Consider the following 19,963-nt stretch of genomic DNA (forward strand, 5'->3'; position numbering starts at 1 on the left):
TTTTCAGCCTCACCTACTATATATATATATATAAAAAAAATGTACAGTAGAGGATGTATATGTTCTCTATAGAAGTTATATGTACAAAATCAGAGGGGTGTATATATATATATATATATATATATACTGAACACAGTATATAGTATGCATATATAATATACAGGAACTATATGCATACTATAAGAAATATATACAGAATAAGGGGGGGGGGGTAAGGGGGTACATTTACAATATACAACAGTATACCAAGCATGTGTATTGTATATGCACACTATAGGATGAATCATAATGGTATATACATAGTATAAGAGCTATGTGCACTATAAGGGCATTATATGTAAAGTGTATGCACAGTATGTAGTATTAGTAGTATATAAGGTGCATAAGAGGTATAGGTGGTATATAGGGTGCATATGTAAATTTATAAGAGGTATAGGTAGTATATGGGGTACACATGCATAGGTACTATATAGGTTGTATATGCACAGTATAGGTAGTAAACAGAGTGTATATGCCCAATATGAACTATAGATAGTATATAGGTTGCATATGCATAGTATGAGGAATAGGTGCTATATAAGGTGCATATGCACAGTATAGGAGGCATAGGTAATATATGGGGTGTATAGGAACAGAATCGTTAGTAAATAGGGTGTATATGCCCAATATGAGCTATAGATAGTATATAGGGTGTATATGCAAAGAATAAATTGTATAGGCACTATTTAACGTGCACATGCACAGTATAGGAGGTGTAGACAATATATAGGGTTATATGCACAGTACAGGCAGTATATAGGGTGTATATGCCCAATATGAGTACAGATAGTATATAGGGTGCATATGCACATAATAAAAGGTATAGGTACTATATAAGGTGTATATGCACAGTATAGGCAATATATAGGGTATATATGCACAGTATAGGTAGAAACTAGAGTGTATATGCACAGTGCAGTAGGTATAGGTAATATATAGGGTGTCTATGCACACTATAGGAAATATATATCATATATAGGGTGTATACGCATAGTATAGGAGATATGGGTAGTATATAGGATGTATGTGCACAGTATAAGAGGTATAGGTAGTATATAGGGTGCATATGCAAAGAATAAAAGGTATGTTGGTTGTATATGCACAGTATAAGATGTATGGGTAGTATAGTGGATATATGTGCCCAATATGAGCTATAAATAGTATATATAGTGCATATGCATAGTAAAAGAAGTATAGGTAGTATAAATGGTGTATATGCACAATATGAGCTATAGATAGTAAATAGGGGTACAGGTAAATCATAAGAGATATAGGTAGCATATAGGGTGTATATGCACAGTCCTGAATATATATATATATATATATATATATATATATGTATATATATATATATATATATATATATATATATATATATATATATATATATATATATATATATATATATATAATAAACAAACCGCCATGTTCTTTTCTGAAGAAGCCATACAGCAAAACATGTAGAAAACGTGACCACAGTAAATCATTATCATTAATAGGATGCCTTGCACACACCTATGGCTATCATTATACTGTATGTATTTTTTTTATGATATTGTGCATTTAACAAAATTTGTATATTTTTTTTTTTACATATTGTTGTTTCAATACTTTGCACCTTGAAAGTCATGTCTTCCAAATGTTTCCCATATATATATATATATATATATATATATATATATATATATATACACACACACAGTGCCTTGCAAAAGTATTCACCCCCTTGGTTTTTTACCTATTTTGTTACATTACAGCCTTTAGTTCATTGTCTTTTTAAATCTGAACTATATGTGACAAATCAGAACACAATAGTCTAAGTTGGTGAAGTAAAATTAAATATATACATAAAAATATTTTTCAGAAATAAAAAAATGATCATTGCCATGTGCGTATGTATTCACCCCCTTTGTTATAAAGCCCATAAAAAGCTCTGCTACAACCAATTACCTTCAGAAGTCACATAATTAGTGAAATTATGTCCACCTGTGTGCAATCTAAGGCTGGGTTCACACTGCTGCGGCTACGCGAACCGGATGTGATTCGCACTGCACTGCAGTGCGAATCACATCCGATCTCTGTGCGATGCGAGTTCAGCCATACAGATAGTATGGCTGAATTCGCATCGCACCCGCCCCAAACTCGCACAGGACCCTTTTTTTGGTCCGCAGCAGAATCGGATCGCATATGCGAACTGATCTGGGGGTGTCATTAACGTTTCACTGACACTCCCAGCAGTTCGCATAGGGCAGTGTGAACTGCCACCGGGAGGCATGCGATGCGGGAACCCGCTGCGAATCCTGCGTTCCTGCATCGCTGCAATGTGAACCCAGCCTAAGTGTCACATGATCTGTCATTACATATACACACCTTTTTGAAAGGCCCCAGAGGCTGCAACACCTAAGCAAGAGGCACCACTAACCAAACACTGCCATGAAGACCAAGGAACTCTCCAAACAAGTAAGGGACAATGTTGTTGAGAAGTACAAGTCAGGGTTAGGTTATAACATAATATCCAAATCTTTGATGACCCCTAGGAGCACCATCAAATCTATCATAACCAAATGGAAAGTACATGGCACAACAGCAACCCTGCCAAGAGAGGTCCGCACACCAAAACTCACGGACCGGACAAGGAGGGCATTAATCAGAGAGGCAGCACAGAGACCTAAGATAACCCTGGAGGAGCTGCAGAGTTCTACAGCAGAGACTGGAGTATCTGTACATAGGACCACAATAAGCTGTACGTTCCATAGAGTTGGGCTTTATGGCAGAGTGGCCAGAAGAAAGACATTACTTTCAGCGGCAAAACAAAATGACACGTTGTGAGTTTGTAAAAAGGCATGTGGGAGACTCCCAAAATATATGGAGGAAGGTGCTCTGGTCTGATGAGACTAAAATTGAACTTATTGGCCGTCAAAGAAAACGCTACGTCTGGCGCAAACCCAACACATCACCCAAAGAACACCATCCCCACTGTGAAACATGGTGGTGGCAGCATCATACTGTGAGGATGTTTTTTAGCAGTCGGGACTGGGAAACTGGTCAGAGTTGAGGGAAAGATGGACGGTGCTAAATACAGGAATATTTTTGAGCAAAACCTGTACCACTCTGTATGTGGTTTGAGGCTAGGAAGGAGGTTCACCTTCCAGCAGGACAATGACCCCAAACACACTGCTAAAGCAACACTTGAGTAGTTTAAGGGGAAACATATAAAGGTGTTGGAATGGCCTAGTCAAAGCCCAGACCTCAATCCAATAGAAAATCTGTGGTCAGACTTAAAGATTGCTGTTCACAAGCGCAAACCATCCAACTTGAAGGAACTGGAGCAGTTTTGCAAGGAGGAATGGGCAAAAATCCCAGTGGCAAGATGTGGCAATCTCATAGAGACTTATCCAAAGCAACTTGGAGAGGTGATAGCCGCAAAAGGTGGCTCTACAAAGTATTGAATTTAGGGGGGTGAATAGTTATGCACATTGACTTTTTCTGTTATTTTGTCCTATTCGTTGCTTCACAATAAAAAAAAAAAAAAACATCTTCAAAGTTGTGGGCATGTTCTGTAAATTAAATGATGCAAATCCTCAAACAATCCATGTTAATTCCATGTTGTGAGGCAACAAAACACGAAAAAATGGCAAGGGGGTGAATACTTTTGCAAGGCACTGTATACTCATGTATATGTACACAGTATATAGGAGGAAGGGTGGGATATATATATATATATATATATATATATATACACACAATATATAGGAGGGAGGATGATATATATGTATGTATGTATATATACCACATCCTCCCTCCTATATACTATATATATATATATATATATATATATATATATATATATATATATAGTATATAGCGAGAGAGAGAGTAGATATATAGGAAGGAGGAGGATTTTATAAATATATTTATATATACAGTATAGATATATAAGAATGGGGGAATGGGATATATATATATATATATATATATATATATATATAGTACAGATAGGGTGTGGGATATATATATACAGTATAGATCTATAAGAAGGGGGTGGGATATATATATATACATATATATATATATACATATATATATATAAGAAGGGGGTGGGATATATATACACAGTATAGATCTATAAGATGGGGGGGTGGGATCACACGTCGCCCAGTCCGCCGGCCGCCCTTCTCCTCCTCCGTTCTGTATAGGGAGGGGGCGTGTCCTCCGCCCGCTATATGTATAGGGGAAAGGGGCGTGTCTCTATAGCCCGCTGAATGATGTGTACAGGGAAGGGGGGCGTGTCACTTTCAGCGCGCTGTCTATGTACGAGGAGGGGGGCGTGTCCCCCTCAGCCTCGCTGTCTATGGACGAGGCGGGGGGCGTGTCCCCCCTCAGCCCGCTGATGTGTATGAGCGGTGGGGGGGTGGGCGTGTCCTAATGCGGGGAGGAGGGGCGTGTCCTCCGCGGGTCCCCGGCCACCAATCAGCGGCGGAGGGCAGAGCATGTGGGCAGCTTGTTTACAAGTAAGAGCTGTATCGGCTGTATCCCGGCCGGCGGGAGGAGGAGAGGCGGAGAGGAGAGTCAGTAGCGGGAGGGGGCGCTCCGGACATGTAAGGCTGAGGATCCCGCAGACGCACACCTCCATCCCCGGGGAGAGAGAGGAGCGACACCGGACACAGATCGGACGTGTGTGCGCAGGCTGCAGGTAAGAGGAGCGTGCATCCCGCCCGTCTCTACACCGGGGAGCGTGCACCGCTCCGCTGGGAGGGGGGCGGGGCGCACGGTGATCGGTGTATGGGGGAGGGGGCGCGCCGCCGCCATGTGACACATGTACACATATGATAAGGGGGGGAGGGGCCCCCTTGTTTATCCGCCGAGGGGGGCGTGGGCTCCCCCACACTCCATGACACAGGCATGTTCACCCCAGGCCCCGCCCACCGCGGCACACACCCCCCTCCGACCATCACAGCCGCGCCCACATTCTGAGCCGCTGGGGACACGCCCGCCGCCGAGCCCCGGGACACGCCCTCCTCCGCTCCCTATTGGCTGACATGGATTGGCGGCTCTGACGTCACACCTGGAGGCTCCCTTTAAATGTACACAGAGCAGGGGGGACGGACCGACCTGAGCCATGGAGAGCTGATTAGACTGCTCATTTCCGATCAACTTACCCCAACTGGCCTGTGATTGAATTCCCCCCCCCCCAGCGAACCGACCTATGATCGATTGAGCCATCCGACCTGCGATCAATCATCACCACCACCACCCCCCCCCCCCCCCTCCTTAGCCAACTGGCCTATGATTGATTATTCTGATCCAACCGGCCTGAGATCAATTCCTGAAGCCAAACAGCTTGCAATCGATTATTGACCCCCCCCCCAGCCCCTCCACAGTGATCCAACTGGCCTGAGATCGCTCATCGCCCCTCCATCCCAAGCCAACTGTCCTGAGATCAATTCCCTGGAGCCAACCATCCTGCGATCGATTGATTCCCCCCCCCCCCAAGAACACCAGCCTGCGATTAATCCCCCCAAGCCAACCGGTCCTCAACTTTAAAGTCCATTGCAGACCAGTTGGGGCGGCGGGGATCGATCACAGGTCTGTTGGCTCTGGGGGGGGTTGATCGCAGGTAAAGTCGAGCCAACCAACCCGAGATCAATTCCCTGGAGCCAACCAGCCTGCAGCCTTTTCCCGTTCCGACCTCTGCTGTATTCCATCACTTCATAGCGAGCACACACACACACACACACACGATACAATCTGCCCATAACTGTGTACTATGAAGGTCCCACTAAACATAGAATGGCTTGGGGGTAGAGATTGTGCAATCAGATTGTAAGCTCTGTAGCCATGTATCGGTTGGCTCTTGTTCTACGTGGTGCCTGTTGGGTGTGAAGGTGATTTGTACAATCAGATTGTACTGTGTGTGTTGTGTGCTTATGGAGGTTGTACAGATATTGTAGATGAACGGCAAGCTTTAGACTCCCCCATACACGTACAATCCACATTAGATCTGCCAATGACCATGTGGGACTGGGGTTGGATGCAGATTGTATGTTTCAATCGGCCCCCATATGGTGGTTGATAAGGTCTGAGGCTGAACACACATGGTGCAATCCTCTCTAGATCCACCAACCGTGACCCAGTGTGAGATTCTAATAAGGGCGATACAAATCTTCTTCTGTATTTTATTGTATGGTGTATGGAGCGTGTAAGCCGTCCGCTCTGTCTGTAGCCAATCAGGACCTGGCTGTGTAGAGTGGTGGGTGAATGTAATGAGGATTGTACAATCTGGTGTGTGTGTGTGTCTTTAAGGGGATTTATTTAACCTTCTCTTTTTTTTTTTTTTTTTCAAATTGTCAAACGGTCAGATTGTGTCTGAGATATATTCAGATATCGGATATGAGAGATCCCGAAGGTTCAGGAGAATCAATCACATTGCTGCAAAGGAGCTGACAATCTGATTGTGTACAGCACAGATCTGGTGTGGTGGGACAACAGTTGGCATACGGGGGGGAAATTGTGATCAACCTGAGAGGAAGTGTGTGTGATCGTCCCCCGGAGGGCGCTGCTGAGCCCGGAACTCCACTGCTGATTGGTTATGCATCCTGTACTGTGTGTATACAGTGTAGGGGGTGTGTCTGCAGTGTGTATGGGAGATGTGTGTAGGAACTGTATAAACAATATGTATAATGAGATGTGGAGGAGAGATCTCATCAATATAGGGTATCTATGTGTGTATACAGTACAGGGGGTGTACACTCCTAGAAGGGTTATAGAGGGTGTATGTACAGGGGGTACATACATGTATATATTGGTATAGATGGTGTGTGTAACATATGGTGTGTGTGTGTGTCTACATATTTAGTGTAGGGTGTATATAATGTAGGGTCTGTGTGTATATTTGTAGTATAGGCCTATATAATATAAGGTAGTATTGTAGTACGGGGTTTCTATATGGATGGCCTATACAATTATAGGATGTACATGGAGGATACATTGCGTGTATATATTGTGTGTGTGTGTGTGTGTATAGCAGGTACTTACTGTATATACAGTATACGATCTACACACACCCCACACACCCCCCCCCCCCACACACACACCCACAGCCAGCCACGCACACACACCACCACCACAAACACAACCCCCCCCCCCCACCCAACACACTCACACCACAACACCCCCACACCCAGCACACATACCCCAACACACACCACCACAACCCCCAGCACACACGCTTCCTGCACCCACACACATACGCCAACACACATCCCCACACACTAGGATGAATGCTAAGGTAGATTTCAACTTGGGGAGATCACCCCCTATAGGTCAGGGTTGGATCAAACTCTCTTCTGTGGCTGCCACATCCATCTTCTGATTGGTGGTGCCTCTTTGCGTTCTGTGAGCTTTCTACTTGAAAATCGGGTTTGTCTGGCCATGTTTTTGTTTTGCTCTTCCTGCATGTTGTAGTGTCTGTGTTGCAGTCCTGTTCCAGATCATGTGTGACTTGTTAGTAAATCTTGGCGCGGCGCTCCGTTCCTCAGACTGTCGTGTGAAGACGGTCGGAAGAGGTCCTCACACCTTGTGATCTGTCCTCCGTGGGATGTTTTATGTTCATGAATTCTCTAGTTCCTCTGTAAACACAGGCTTACAGTGTATCTAAATCCAAGAATAGAAATCCAATATATTGAATGCTCTCCAGTCCTTAGATGCTGCATTTGTTTTCTTTTTTTTCAGGTGAAGAACCTTTTCAGTTAGTACAGAAGCCAACCAGTTGGCCCTGCCAGAAATGTCCTGTCCTTGTCACTTCCTGCGACCATAGAACGATGTTCTCAGCATTCCTAGCTGTGAACTACAGAACACCTCCACCCCTTACAAGATGCCACCTCTCAGTCCCATGGAGGAAAAGAGCGTTTTTGTAGCCCAAGGCTGGTGCATTTCAAAAGAAGTAGTGGCTGTCCGTGGCAGCTGTCCCTCAGTCCCAAGTGGCAGCAGCTGTCCCTCGTTTCCCCCATCTGTCCCTCTTCCCCACCCCCTCTTAGTCCCAGATGGCAGCAGCTGCCCCTCATCCCCCCCCCCCCCCCCCAGTCCTAGGTGGCAGCAGCTGTCCCTTGTCCCCCCCCCCCCCCCCCCGTTCTAGGTGGCAGCAGCTGCCCCTCATCATCCTACCCCCCCTTAGTCACAGATGTTCCTCACCCCCCCATCCGCCAGTCCTAGGTGGCAGCAGCTGTCCCTTGTCTCCCCCTATTCCAGGTGGTGGCAGGTGTCCCTCGTTCCCACCCCCCTTAGTCCCAGATGGCAGCAGCTGTTCCTCACACCCCCCCCCCCCCCAGTCCTAGGTGGCAGCAGCTGTCCCTCGTTCCCACCCCCCCTTAGTCCCAGGTGGCAGGAGCTGTCTACCTCGTCCCAAGTGCCAGCTGCCGCCCCCCCCAGTCCCAAGTGGCAGCAGCTGTCCCTCGTTTCCCCCATCTGTCCCCCCCCCCCCCCCGGTCCCAGGTGGTGGAATCTGTCCCTCTTCCCCACCCCCTCTTAGTCCCAGATGGCAGCAGCTGCCCCTCATCCCCCCCCGTCCTAGGTGGCAGCAGCTGTCCCTTGTCCCCCCCCCCCCATCCCAGATGGCAGCAGCTGTCCCTCATTCCCCCCCCCCCCCGTTCTAGGTGGCAGCAGCTGCCCCTGATCATCCTACCCCCTTAGTCCCAGATGGCAGCAGCTGTCCCTCACCCCCCCCCCCCCCCCGCCAGTCCTAGGTGGCAGCAGCTGTCCCTTGTCTCCCCCTATTCCAGGTGGTGGCAGCTGTCCCTCGTTCCCACCCCCCTTAGTCCCAGGTGGCGGGAGCTGTCTTCCTTGTCCCGGGTGCCAGCTGCCACCCCCCCGTCCCAAGTGGCAGCAGCTGTCCCTAGTTTCCCCCATCTGCCCCCCCCCGGTCCCAGAGGGCAGCAGCTGTCCCTTATTCCCTCCGTCCCCCCAGTTCTAGGTGGCAGCAGCAGCTGTCCCTTGTCTCCCCCTTGTTCCAGGTGGTGGAGAAACTGTCCCTAGTCTTCCCCAGTCCCAGGTGGCAGCAGCTGTCCCTTGTCTCCCCCTATTCCAGGTGGCAGCAGCTGTCCCTCGTTCCCACCCCCCTTAGTCCCAGGTGGCGGGAGCTGTCTTCCTCGTCCCGGGTGCCAGCTGCCCCCCCCCCCAGTCCCAAGTGGCAGCAGCTGTCCCTCGTTTCCCCTATCTGCCCCCCCCCCCCCGGTCCCAGGTGGTGGCATCTGTCCCTCTTCCCCCACCCCCTCTTAGTCCCAGATGGCAGCAGCTGCCCCTCATTCCCCCCCAGTCCTAGGTGGCAGCAGCTGTCCCTTGTCCCCCCCATCCCAGATGGCAGCAGCTGTCCCCCATTCCCCCCCCCCATTCTAGGTGGCAGCAGCTGCCCCTCATCATCCTAGCCCCTTAGTCCAAGATGGCAGCAGCTGTTCCTCACCCCCCCCCCCCCCCCCCCCCGCCAGTCCTAGGTGGCAGCAGCTGTCCCTTGTCTCCCCCTATTCCAGGTGGTGGCAGCTGTCCCTCGTTCCCACCCCCCCTTAGTCCCAGGTAGCAGGAGCTGTCTTCCTCGTCCCGGGTGCCAGCTGCCGCCCCCCCCCCCCCCCCCCCAGTCCCAAGTGGCAGCAGCTGTCCCTCGTTCCCTCGTCTGCCCCCCCCCCCCCAGTCCCAGAGGGCAGCAGCTGTCCCTTATTCCCTCCATCCCCCCCCCGTTCTAGGTGGCAGCAGCTGTCCCTTGTCTCCCCCTTGTTCCAGGTGGTGGAGAAACTGTCCCTAGTCTTCCCCAGTCCCAGGTGGCGGCAGCTGTCCCTCGTCTGTTGGTTTTATCACAAAATTTAAAATGCAGCGAAATGCGTTATTGCAATGCACAACGGTCCATGGGAATGTGATGCCAATCCTGTTAATGAGGGGAAGCTGAACTCTCCGCAGCATTGGGGCTCCTTGCTGCGTTTTGCTTAATGGGTAATATTTCATGACATATCTGGCTGACCGTACGCGTTTCTCGTGAGTTGTATTCAAAGCGGAGTGACGGGCGTTCTTTCCCCAGATTGTAATGCTGATCATGTGACCACCTGCTACATTGTATGTGTAACAACCGTCATCAATATTGTATGATTGAGGATGTGTGTGTCGGGAGATCTCCTGACTGCTTGTTATGTCTGGATGAGCCAGATCTGACAAAGGCTGGGTCCTAGGGAATTTTAACCCAGAGTGTGGCCCCTGATGTCACTATGGGGCCACATCTAATGTAGGAGTGAGTGGTCAGAGACTGCAGACGCGGTGATGGGGGAGATGGTCAGAGACTGCAGACGCGGTGATGGGGGGAGATGGTCAGAGACTGCGGTGATGGGGGGAGATGGTCAGAGACTGCGGTGATGGGGGGAGATGGTCAGAGACTGCGGTGATGGGGGGAGATGGTCAGAGACTGCGGTGATGGGGGGAGATGGTCAGAGACTGCGGTGATGGGGGGAGATGGTCAGAGACTGCGGTGATGGGGGGAGATGGTCAGAGACTGCGGTGATGGGGGGAGATGGTCAGAGACTGCGGTGATGGGGGGAGATGGTCAGAGACTGCGGTGATGGGGGGAGATGTGCAAGGTAACATTGTAACCATTTTAGAACCGACATCCTATAGCAGTGATGGTGAACTTTGGCACCCCAGATGTTTTGGAACTACATTTCCCATGATGCTCATGCACTCTGTAGTGTAGTTGAGTATCATGGGAAATGTAGCTCCAAATCATCTGGGGTGCCAAGGTTCACCATCACTGGTCTACAGATATAATTGGATTTGGCATCTTACTAAAGTTTGTATAGCATTTAGTTTCCGGCATGTGGCGTGCTCTAGAAAGATGTGGTCCTTTGTGACTCTGCCTAAGTGGATGATGGGACCCCCGTGACCATGCCTAGCCTGAGGCGGACGATGGGCCTGGTCTGAGGCTGTAACTTCTAAAGCAGTAAAAGGCCTGGGGGGGGTGTGACGGAGGTAGAAGCTCATAGAGGAAAATTTCAAGCCAGAAGGAGATGTTGAATAACCAACCGTACAATCGTCCTCTAGGATGTTGGGTGGAGCCTATAAACGTTTGGTGAGTTGTGACTTTGTAGCGGTTATCAAACAGGAAGGTCCTCTGTTCAAATTGGAAGTTTATGGCGTCTGTTTTTTTTTTTTTAATACATTTTTTTTGCAAAAGCCTTCAAACTTCTGATCCGGTGAAATCCCAAGCGATTTCCCCTTTATCTGCTGACCCAGCAGCCTGTCTTGCCTTGGAGCAAATCCTCACCACACCCACCTGCGTTCTTATATGTTAGACATGTCAAGAATGTCGCCGGTTTCAATCTGCACTACGGATTGAGAACACACCGTTTGGCTGCGGCGCTCGCAGTCATATATATATATATATATATACACAGTGGTGTGAAAAAGTGTTTCCTCATTTCCTGTTCCTTTGCATGTTTGTCACACTTAAGTGTTTCGGAACATCAAACCAATTTAAACAATAGTCAAGGACAACACAAGTAAACACAAAATGCAATTTGTAAATGAAGGTGTTTATTATTAAAGGTGAAAAAAAATCCAAAACATCATGGCCCTGTGTGAAAAAGTGATTGCCCCCCTAAACCTAATAACTGGTTGGGCCACCCTTAGCAGCAACAACTGCAACCAAGCGTTTGCGATAACGTGCAATGAGGCTTTTACAGCGTCCTGGAGGAATTTTGGCCCACTCATCTTTGCAGAATTGTCCTAATTCAGTTACATTAGAGGGTTTTCGAGCATGAACGGGCCTTTTATAAGGTCATACCACAACATCTCAATAGGATTCAGGTCAGGACTTTGGCTAGGCCACTCCAAAGTCTTCCTTTTGTTTTTCTTCAGCCATTCGGTGGTGGACTTGCTGGTGTGTTTAGGATCATTGTCCTGCTGCAGAACCCAAGTTCGTTTCAGCTTGAGTACACGAACAGATGGTCGGACATTCTCCTTCAGGATCTCTTGGTAGACAGCAGAATTCATAGTTCCTTTTATCACGGCAAGTCTTCCAGGTCCTGAAGCAGCAAAACAGCCCCAGACCATCACACTACCACCACCATATTTTACTGTTGGTATAATGTTCTTTTTATGAAATGCAGTGTTCCTTCTACGCCAGACATACTTGGACACACACCTTCCAAAGAGTTCCACTTTTGTCTCATCGGTCCACAGAATGTTGTCCCAAAAGTCTTGGGGATCATCAAGATGTGTTGTGGAGAAATTGAGAGGAGCTTTGATGTTCTTTTTGCTCAGCAGTGGTTTTCTCCTTGGAACTCTGCCATGCAGGCCATTTTTGCCCAGTCTTTTCCTGATGGTGGAGGCATGAACGCTGACCTTAACTGAGGCAAGTGAGGCCTGCAGTTCCTTGGACGTTGTTGTGGGGTCTTTTGTGACCTCTTGGATGAGTCGTCGCTGCGCTCTTGGGGTAATTTTGGGCGGCCGGCCACTCCTGGGAAGGTTCACCACTGTTCCATGTCTTCGCCATTTGTGGATAATGGCTCTCACTGTGGTTCGCTGGATTCCCAAAGCTTTGGAAATGGCTTTATAACCCTTTCCAGACTGATAGATCTCAATTACTTTCTTTCTCAATTGTTCCTGAATTTCTTTGGGTCTCGGCATGATGTGTAGCTTTTAAGGATCTTCTGGTGGACCTTACTGTGTCAAGCAGCTCCTATTTAAGTGATGCCTTGATTGTGAACAGGTGTGGCAATAATCAGGCCTGGGTGTGGCTAGGAGAAATTGAACTCAGGTGTGGACAACCACAGTTATAGTATGTTTTAACAAGGGGGCAATCACTTTTTCACACAGGGCCATGATGGTTTGGATTTTTTTTCACCTTTAATAATAAACACCTTCATTTACAAATTACATTTTTGTGTTTACTTGTGTTGTCCTTGACTATTGTTTAAATTGGTTTGATGTTCCGAAACACTTAAGTGTGACAAACATGCAAAGGAACAGGAAATGAGGAAGGGGGCAAACACTTTTTCACACCACTGTATATATATATATATATATATATATTTTAGTATGTCGACCGATATGGGTTTTTCTCTGGCCGATACCGATATTTAGAAATCGCCACGGCCGATATATGATGCCGATTTTTTTGGGGCCGATATGTTAAGCCGATTGTTTATTTTTTCCCTTCATCTCATAATATCTAACAGTTTGACACCTTTCCCCACTGGGGCGTTTTTCAGGCGCTTTAAAAAAAGTGCCTGAAAAACGGCTCCCCTGCAGTCTGTGTGGAAGCCCCGAGTGCTTTCACACTGAGGAGATGCGCTGGCAGGACGTTAAAAAAAAAAAAAAAGTCCTGCAAGCAGCATCTTTCGAGTGGTGTATACCGCTCCTCCACCACTCCTGCCCATTGAAATGAATGGGCACTGCTGCCGAAGCACCTGCAATGCGATTTGGCAGTGGCGCTTCACGGGCACATTTAAACCCTTCCTGGGCCGCTAGCTGAATTATAAGTGCCCCGCTAAAATGACGGTAAAGCGCCGCTAAAACTGGCAGCGTTTTACCGTCAACGCCTACTTGCTCCAGTGAAAGCAGCCTTAAGACCCCTTTCACACCAGGGCGTTTTGCAGGCGCTATAGCGTTCGAAATAGCGCTTGCAAAACGCCCTAAAGAAGCTGCACCATTGTGTGTAGTGTGAAAGCCCGAGGGCTTTCACACTACACAGCGATGCGCTGGCAGGACGTCAGAAAAAAGTCCTGCCAGCAGCTTCTTTGGAGCGGTGAAGGAGCGGTGCGTTTACCGCTCCTCCCTATTGAAATCAATGGGGCAGCGCTGTAATACTGCCGGAAAAACGCCGCTATTGCGGCGTATTGCCGGTGGGTTTAACCCTTTCGCGGGCGATGGCGCGGGGGGGTAAAAGCGCCCCGCTAGCGCCCGAACTGCGCCGCAAATCCGGCGGTAAAACGCCGCTAAAAATAGCGGTGTTTTACCGCCCACGCTATCGGCGGTGTGGTGTGAAAGGGGTCTTAGTGATACAGAAAATTTCTTACATTTATTAAACAAAACAAACATCCAAACAGTTCACGTGTATGTATAATTTATATTACACAAAAACGGGTAATCAAAACTTTTGGATGAAAAAAAATGGGCTAACTTTACTGTTTTTTTTTTTTTTTTTATCTCTGTATTTTTTTCCCCCAAAAAATTGAGTTTGAAAGACCGCTGCGCAAATACAGTGTGACATAAAATATTGCAACAACCGCTATTTTATTCCCTAGGATCTCTGCTAAAAAAATAAGTTTTGGGGGTTCTAAGTGAATTTCTAGCAGAAAATACAGGATTTTTATTTGTAAGCATCAAGTGTCAAAAAAGATTTAGTCTTTAAATGGTTAAACTGAGAACTTCTACACACTGAGTGCCCGTTCACACAGGGGCGACACGACTTGCAGCGCAACTCAGACGCGACCTGCACACGACTTCAGCAGCGACTTGCAAAACGACGACTGTATAGAAGTCAATGGAAGTCGCCTGAAGTCGCCCCAAAAATAGTACAGGAACCTTTTTCTAAGTCGGAGCGACTTGAGTCGCTCCTATTAGAACGGTTCCATAGTACAGAACGGAGCGCGACTTGTCAGGCGACTAAGTCGCCTGACAAGTCGCGGTAGTGTGAACGGGCACTAAGTTGAATTCATTCAAGTGTAAACATTGTATCTTTCTGTTCTTTTCTTGGCAGCCTGCCCAGGAGACAAGTCGCTTCACTCAAGTCTCCAGGCAACTTGCACTGACTTCTATTACTGAAGTCATTTGCAAGTCGCAATCATCGGCCTTTTAACAGAACAATCGGGCCGATGCCGATTAAAAAAAAAAAAAAAAAACGAGAGAGGGAGAGAGGGAGAGAGGGAGAGAGGGAGAGAGGGAGAGAGGGAGAGAGGGAGAGAGGGAGAGAGGGAGAGAGGGAGAGAGGGAGAGAGGGAGAGAGAGATCTGACCTCCAGCCTTCCCTTGAGTCTTACACAGTTGTACCGACTCCCGATAAAGTCGGGGCGTATCTAAACTCTTGTTAGTAAATCCTGGCGCCATCTGCTCGCCGCTCTCCATTCCATGCCCTTGAAAAACATCACGCGGTGTAAACCGTATTCAATGGGGCTTTTTTATGCTTTTTGTATTTATTTTCTTGAATTTTTGTTTGTAAACGTTGTGCTTTAAATTTGTTTCTAAACCCATATCTCCGTAACGTAGATGGGAGGTGTTCTGTAGTCTACAGCGATGGCTGAGAATAATGCACAGGAACTTGTAAGCTAACTAGATTTCTGGCAGAATCTTACTCGGTGGTAATTTTTTTTTTTTTATTATTATTATTATTTATTTTTAAAGTGTATCTGGACCCAGAAATGTAATATTTAGCTGCCTTTTAGATGTGGCTGCATTAGTTTCTTTTTTGAGGATTTTCCACCTACCCCCACACACACCACCCCATTCAATTTCACCCGGTGATCCTGCTGCCAGTGTTACTTTTCATTATTTAATTATTATTTAAATCTACAATTTAGAAATGTGCAAAAAATAAAGTGACTATTATTTATTATTATTTTTTTTGTTCCATATTTCATCTTTATCTGCAGGTGTACAAAAAACGATTTGAATAAGTAATACGAATAAAGTGAATCAACAATAATGCATACTTCATCTTTAACGCGGTTTCATTAAATCGCATAATTTTCCAAAGAGTTTAGTGATTTATTTCTTGCTATTTCATCTTTATCTATGGATTTGGAATAAAAAAAAAAGAGCAAATTTCTTTTTTTAGGCAGATTTGGAAATGCGTTTTTTTTTTTTTTTTTTTTTGTGTTAATTTTTTTTTCTGCGACTTTCATTTCTTTTATACAGTCAACAAACTTTTGTACAATGACCGTATGAATTCTTTCTTGTTGGCTTTAATACAAATGAATTTTAAATGTTTATTAAAATAAAAATGTGTAATTTTGCACCTTTTTTAAACCCGCTTTCTATTTCTCCCTTTTGGAGAGAGCGGGAGAGGGGGAGAAGCGTCATATCCAGAGGTTGTCTTTGGGAAATAGACATATGAGTGCTGCCAGCATTGCTGCAGAGATTGGTGGGGGGGGGGGGTGGGGTCAGCCTGTCAGTGCTCAGACCATACATCACACACTGCATTAAATTGGTCTGCATGGCTGTCATCCCAGAAGGAAGCCTCTTCTAAAGGTGATGCACAAGAGAGCCTGCAAACCGTTTGCTGAAGACAAGACTAAGGACATGGATTACTGGAACCATGTCCTGTGGTCTGATGAGACCAAGATAAACTTATTTGGTTCAGATGGTGTGAAGCGTGTGTGGCGGCAACCAGGTGAGGAGTACAAAGACAAGTGTGTCTCTTGCCTACAATCAAGCATGGTGGTGGGAGTGTCATGGTCTGGGGCTGCATGAGTGCTGCCGGCACTGGGGAGCTACAGTTCATTGGGGGAACCATGAATGCCAACATGTACTGTGACATACTGAAGCAGAGCATGAACTTCGGAGACTGGGCCGCAGGGCAGTATTCCAACATAACGACCCCAAACACACCTCCAAGACAACCACTGCCTTGCTAAAGAAGCTGAGGGTAAAGGTGATGGACTGGCCAAGCATGTCTCCAGACCTAAACCCTATTGAGCATCTGTGGGACATCCTCAAACGGGAAGGTGGAGGAGCGCAAGATCTCTAACATCCACCAGCTCTGTGATGTCATCATGGGGGAGGGGTAACCTGTGAAGTTCTGGTGAACTCCATGCCCTAGAGCAGTGATGGCGAACCTTGGCACCCCAGATGTTTTGGAACTACATTTCCCATGATGCTCATCCACTCTGCAGTGTAGTTGAGCATCATGGGAAATGTAGTTTGAAAACATCTGGGGTGCCAAGGTTTGCCATCACTGCCCTAGAGGGTTGAGGCAGTGCTGGAAAATAATGGTGGCCACACAAAATATTGACACTTTGGGCCCAATTTGGACATTTTCACTTAGGGGTGTACTCACTTTTGTTTTAAATGGTTTAGACATTAATGGCTGTGTGTTGTTATTTTGAGAGGACAGCAAATTTACACTGTTATACAAGCTGTACACTCACTACTTTACATTGTAGCAAAGTGTCATTTCTTCAGTGTTGTCACATGAAAAGATAGAAGAAAATATTTACAAAAATGTGAGGGGTGTACTCACTTTTGTGTGTGTGTGTGTGTGTGTGTATATATATATATATATATATATATATATATATATATATATATATATATAATTATAATAAATATATAATATTTAAAAAAAATTTTTTTTATGTTTTATATATAACTTGGGCCACCCACAGTGAGGCACATCATTCCTCAAACTGGAAGACATACCCATCGTCCAGTTTCGGCTTTATCCGTGACGGCACACATGGCGGATGGGCCGAACAGACATACGTTTTTTTTCCCCCAGGCCGCCCCAAGAACTGCGGTGGGGGGGGGGGGGTGTTAAGCAAACGGCGCTTATTGCAAACCAGTGTGGGAATAGGGATCCTGTTTTCTGCACAGTCTGGTTTATGATTAGCAGGATTGCATGCGGCTGATATGACAACACGCTGACTGTCACCTCCAGGGCACGTCTGAGCTGTACCCCCCCCCCCCCTCCTCCTCCTTTCCTCCGCCCGGCTTTGCTGACATGTCAGGAATTTGTTAGAAAGTGCAATAGGCTACTAGGACAGGCGTGTGACAGCTGAGGGAAGGGAAGGGAAGGACTCCCAGAGCTCTACAGCTTCAAGGCAAACTCAGTGTGTTGTCGCTGTATGGGGGAGGGGCATTCCGTAGTGAGACATGATTTTTTATAAAAAAAAAATTCTTTTGGTTTTCTGCAAAAAAAAAATTGTCATGAACAATAAAACGGATCCACATTAATACATGCCGCATCTTTAACACGGTTTCATCAAAATGCATGTTCCGTAGAGGTGCGTCGTAAAACGCGGCGCACAGAAATGAACCGGCCGCATAAAGGTTTAAACAGACAAAGCAAAAAAAAGTTTTTACCACCTGCCCCAGTATATTTATAGGTACGGGCAGAGTCACATGTACGTGACCTACCTTCTCCCAGGTCCTCTCCATCTCCCGTCTGATCAATGTTTATAAACAATGTTACTTTGTATCTCTCTCTATCCTGTCTGATAAACGTCTCTCTCTCTCTCTCTCTCTCTCTCTCATGAGAGGGATACAATGTTACTTTGTATCTCTCTCTATCCTGTCTGATAAACGTCTCTCTCTCTCTCTCTCTCTCTCTCTCTCTCTCTCTCTCTCTCTCTCTCTCTCTCTCTCTCTCTCTCTCTCTCTCTCTCTCTCTCTCTCTCTCTCTCTCTCTCTCTCTCTCTCTCTCTCTCTCTCTCTCTCTCTCTCTCTCTCTCTCTCTCTCGAGAGAGAGAGAGAGAGAGAGAGAGAGAGAGAGAGAGAGATACAATGTTACTCTGTGTCTGTCTTCTAATTGATCAATGTTCACAAACAATATTATTCTGTATCTGTTGCCTGATGTATCTCTCCATCTCAATGTTTATAAACAATGTTACTTTGTATCTCTCTAACTCCAGTCTGATCATTGTTTATAAACATTGACCAGACTGGAGCTAGATAGATACAAAATAACATTGTATCTTTCTCCTATCTAATCAATGTTCATAAACATTATTCTGTATCTCCTGCCTGATCGATGTATCTCTTCATTTCAATGTTTATAAACAATGTTACTTTGCATCTCTCTAGCTCCTGTCTGATCATTGTTTATAAACAATGTTACTTTGACCAGACAGGAGCTAGAGAGCTACAAAGTAACATTATTTATAAACATTGAGATACAGTGCCTTGCGAAAGTATTCGGCCCCCTTGAACTTTTCAAGCTTTTGCCGCATTTCAGGCTTCAAACATAAAGATATAAAATTTTAATTTTTTTGTGAAGAATCACCAACAAGTGGGACACAATTGTGAAGTGGAGCGAAATCTATTGGATATTTTAAACTTTTTTAGCAAATAAAAAACTGAAAAGTGGTGCGTGCAAAATTATTCGGCCCCTTTACTTTCAGTGCAGCAAACTCACTCCAGAAGTTCAGCGAGGATCTCCGAATGATCCAATGTTGTCCTAAATGACTGATGGTGATAAATAGAATCCACCTGTGTGTAACCAAGTCTCTGTATAAATGCACCTGCTCTGTGATAGTCTCAGGGTTCTGTTGAAAGCGCAGAGAGCATCATGAAGACCAAGGAACACACCAGGCAGGTCCGTAATACTGTTGTGGAGAAGTTTAAAGCCGGATTTGGATACAAAAAGATTTCCCAAGCTTTAAACATCCCAAGGAGCACTGTGCAAGCGATCATTTTGAAATGGAAGGAGTATCAGACCACTGCAAATCTACTAAGACCTGGCCGTCGCTCTAAACTTTCAGCTCAGACAAGGAGAAGACTGATCAGAGATGCAGCCAAGAGGCCCATAATCACTCTGGATGAACTGCAGAGGACTACAGCTGAGGTGGGAGAGTCTGTCCATAGGACAACAATCAGTCATACACTGCACAAATCTGCCCATTATGGAAGAGTGGCAAGAAGAAAGCAATTTCTCAAAGATATCCATAAAAAGTCTCGTCTAAAGTTTGCCACAAGCCACCTGGGAGACACACCAAACATGTGGAAGAAGGTGCTCTGGTCAGATGAAACCAAAATCTAACTTTTTGCCCACAATGCAAAACGATATGTTTGGTGTAAAAGCAACACAGCTCATCACCCTCAACACACCATCCCCACTGTCAAACATGGTGGTGGCAGCATCATGGTTTGGGCCTGCTTTTCTTCAGCAGGGACAGGGAAGATGGTTAAAATTGAGGGGAAGATGGATGCAGCCAAATACAGGACCATTCTGGATGAAA

General features: G+C 46.2%; 1 protein-coding gene across 2 annotated transcripts in view; it reads left to right on the forward strand.

Moving 5' to 3' along the window:
• Positions 1-4,526: 4,526 nt before the first annotated feature.
• The window catches only part of ZNF395 (zinc finger protein 395), a 52,129-nt gene continuing 36,692 nt past the window's right edge, over positions 4,527-19,963 (forward strand). Inside the window, exon 1 of one of the 2 annotated variants that reach the window (XM_077489253.1) lies at positions 4,527-4,732. The gene's annotated coding sequence lies outside the window, so the exon portion shown is untranslated. The remainder of the gene's footprint in view (positions 4,733-19,963) is intronic. The other variant, XM_077489254.1, reaches the window with a different exon arrangement.

The sequence above is a fragment of the Lithobates pipiens genome, unplaced genomic scaffold (assembly GCF_037356315.1).
Source record: "Lithobates pipiens isolate NorthernLeopardFrog02 unplaced genomic scaffold, aLitPip1_a1.2 Scaffold_18, whole genome shotgun sequence".
Classification (NCBI taxonomy): domain Eukaryota; kingdom Metazoa; phylum Chordata; class Amphibia; order Anura; family Ranidae; genus Lithobates; species Lithobates pipiens.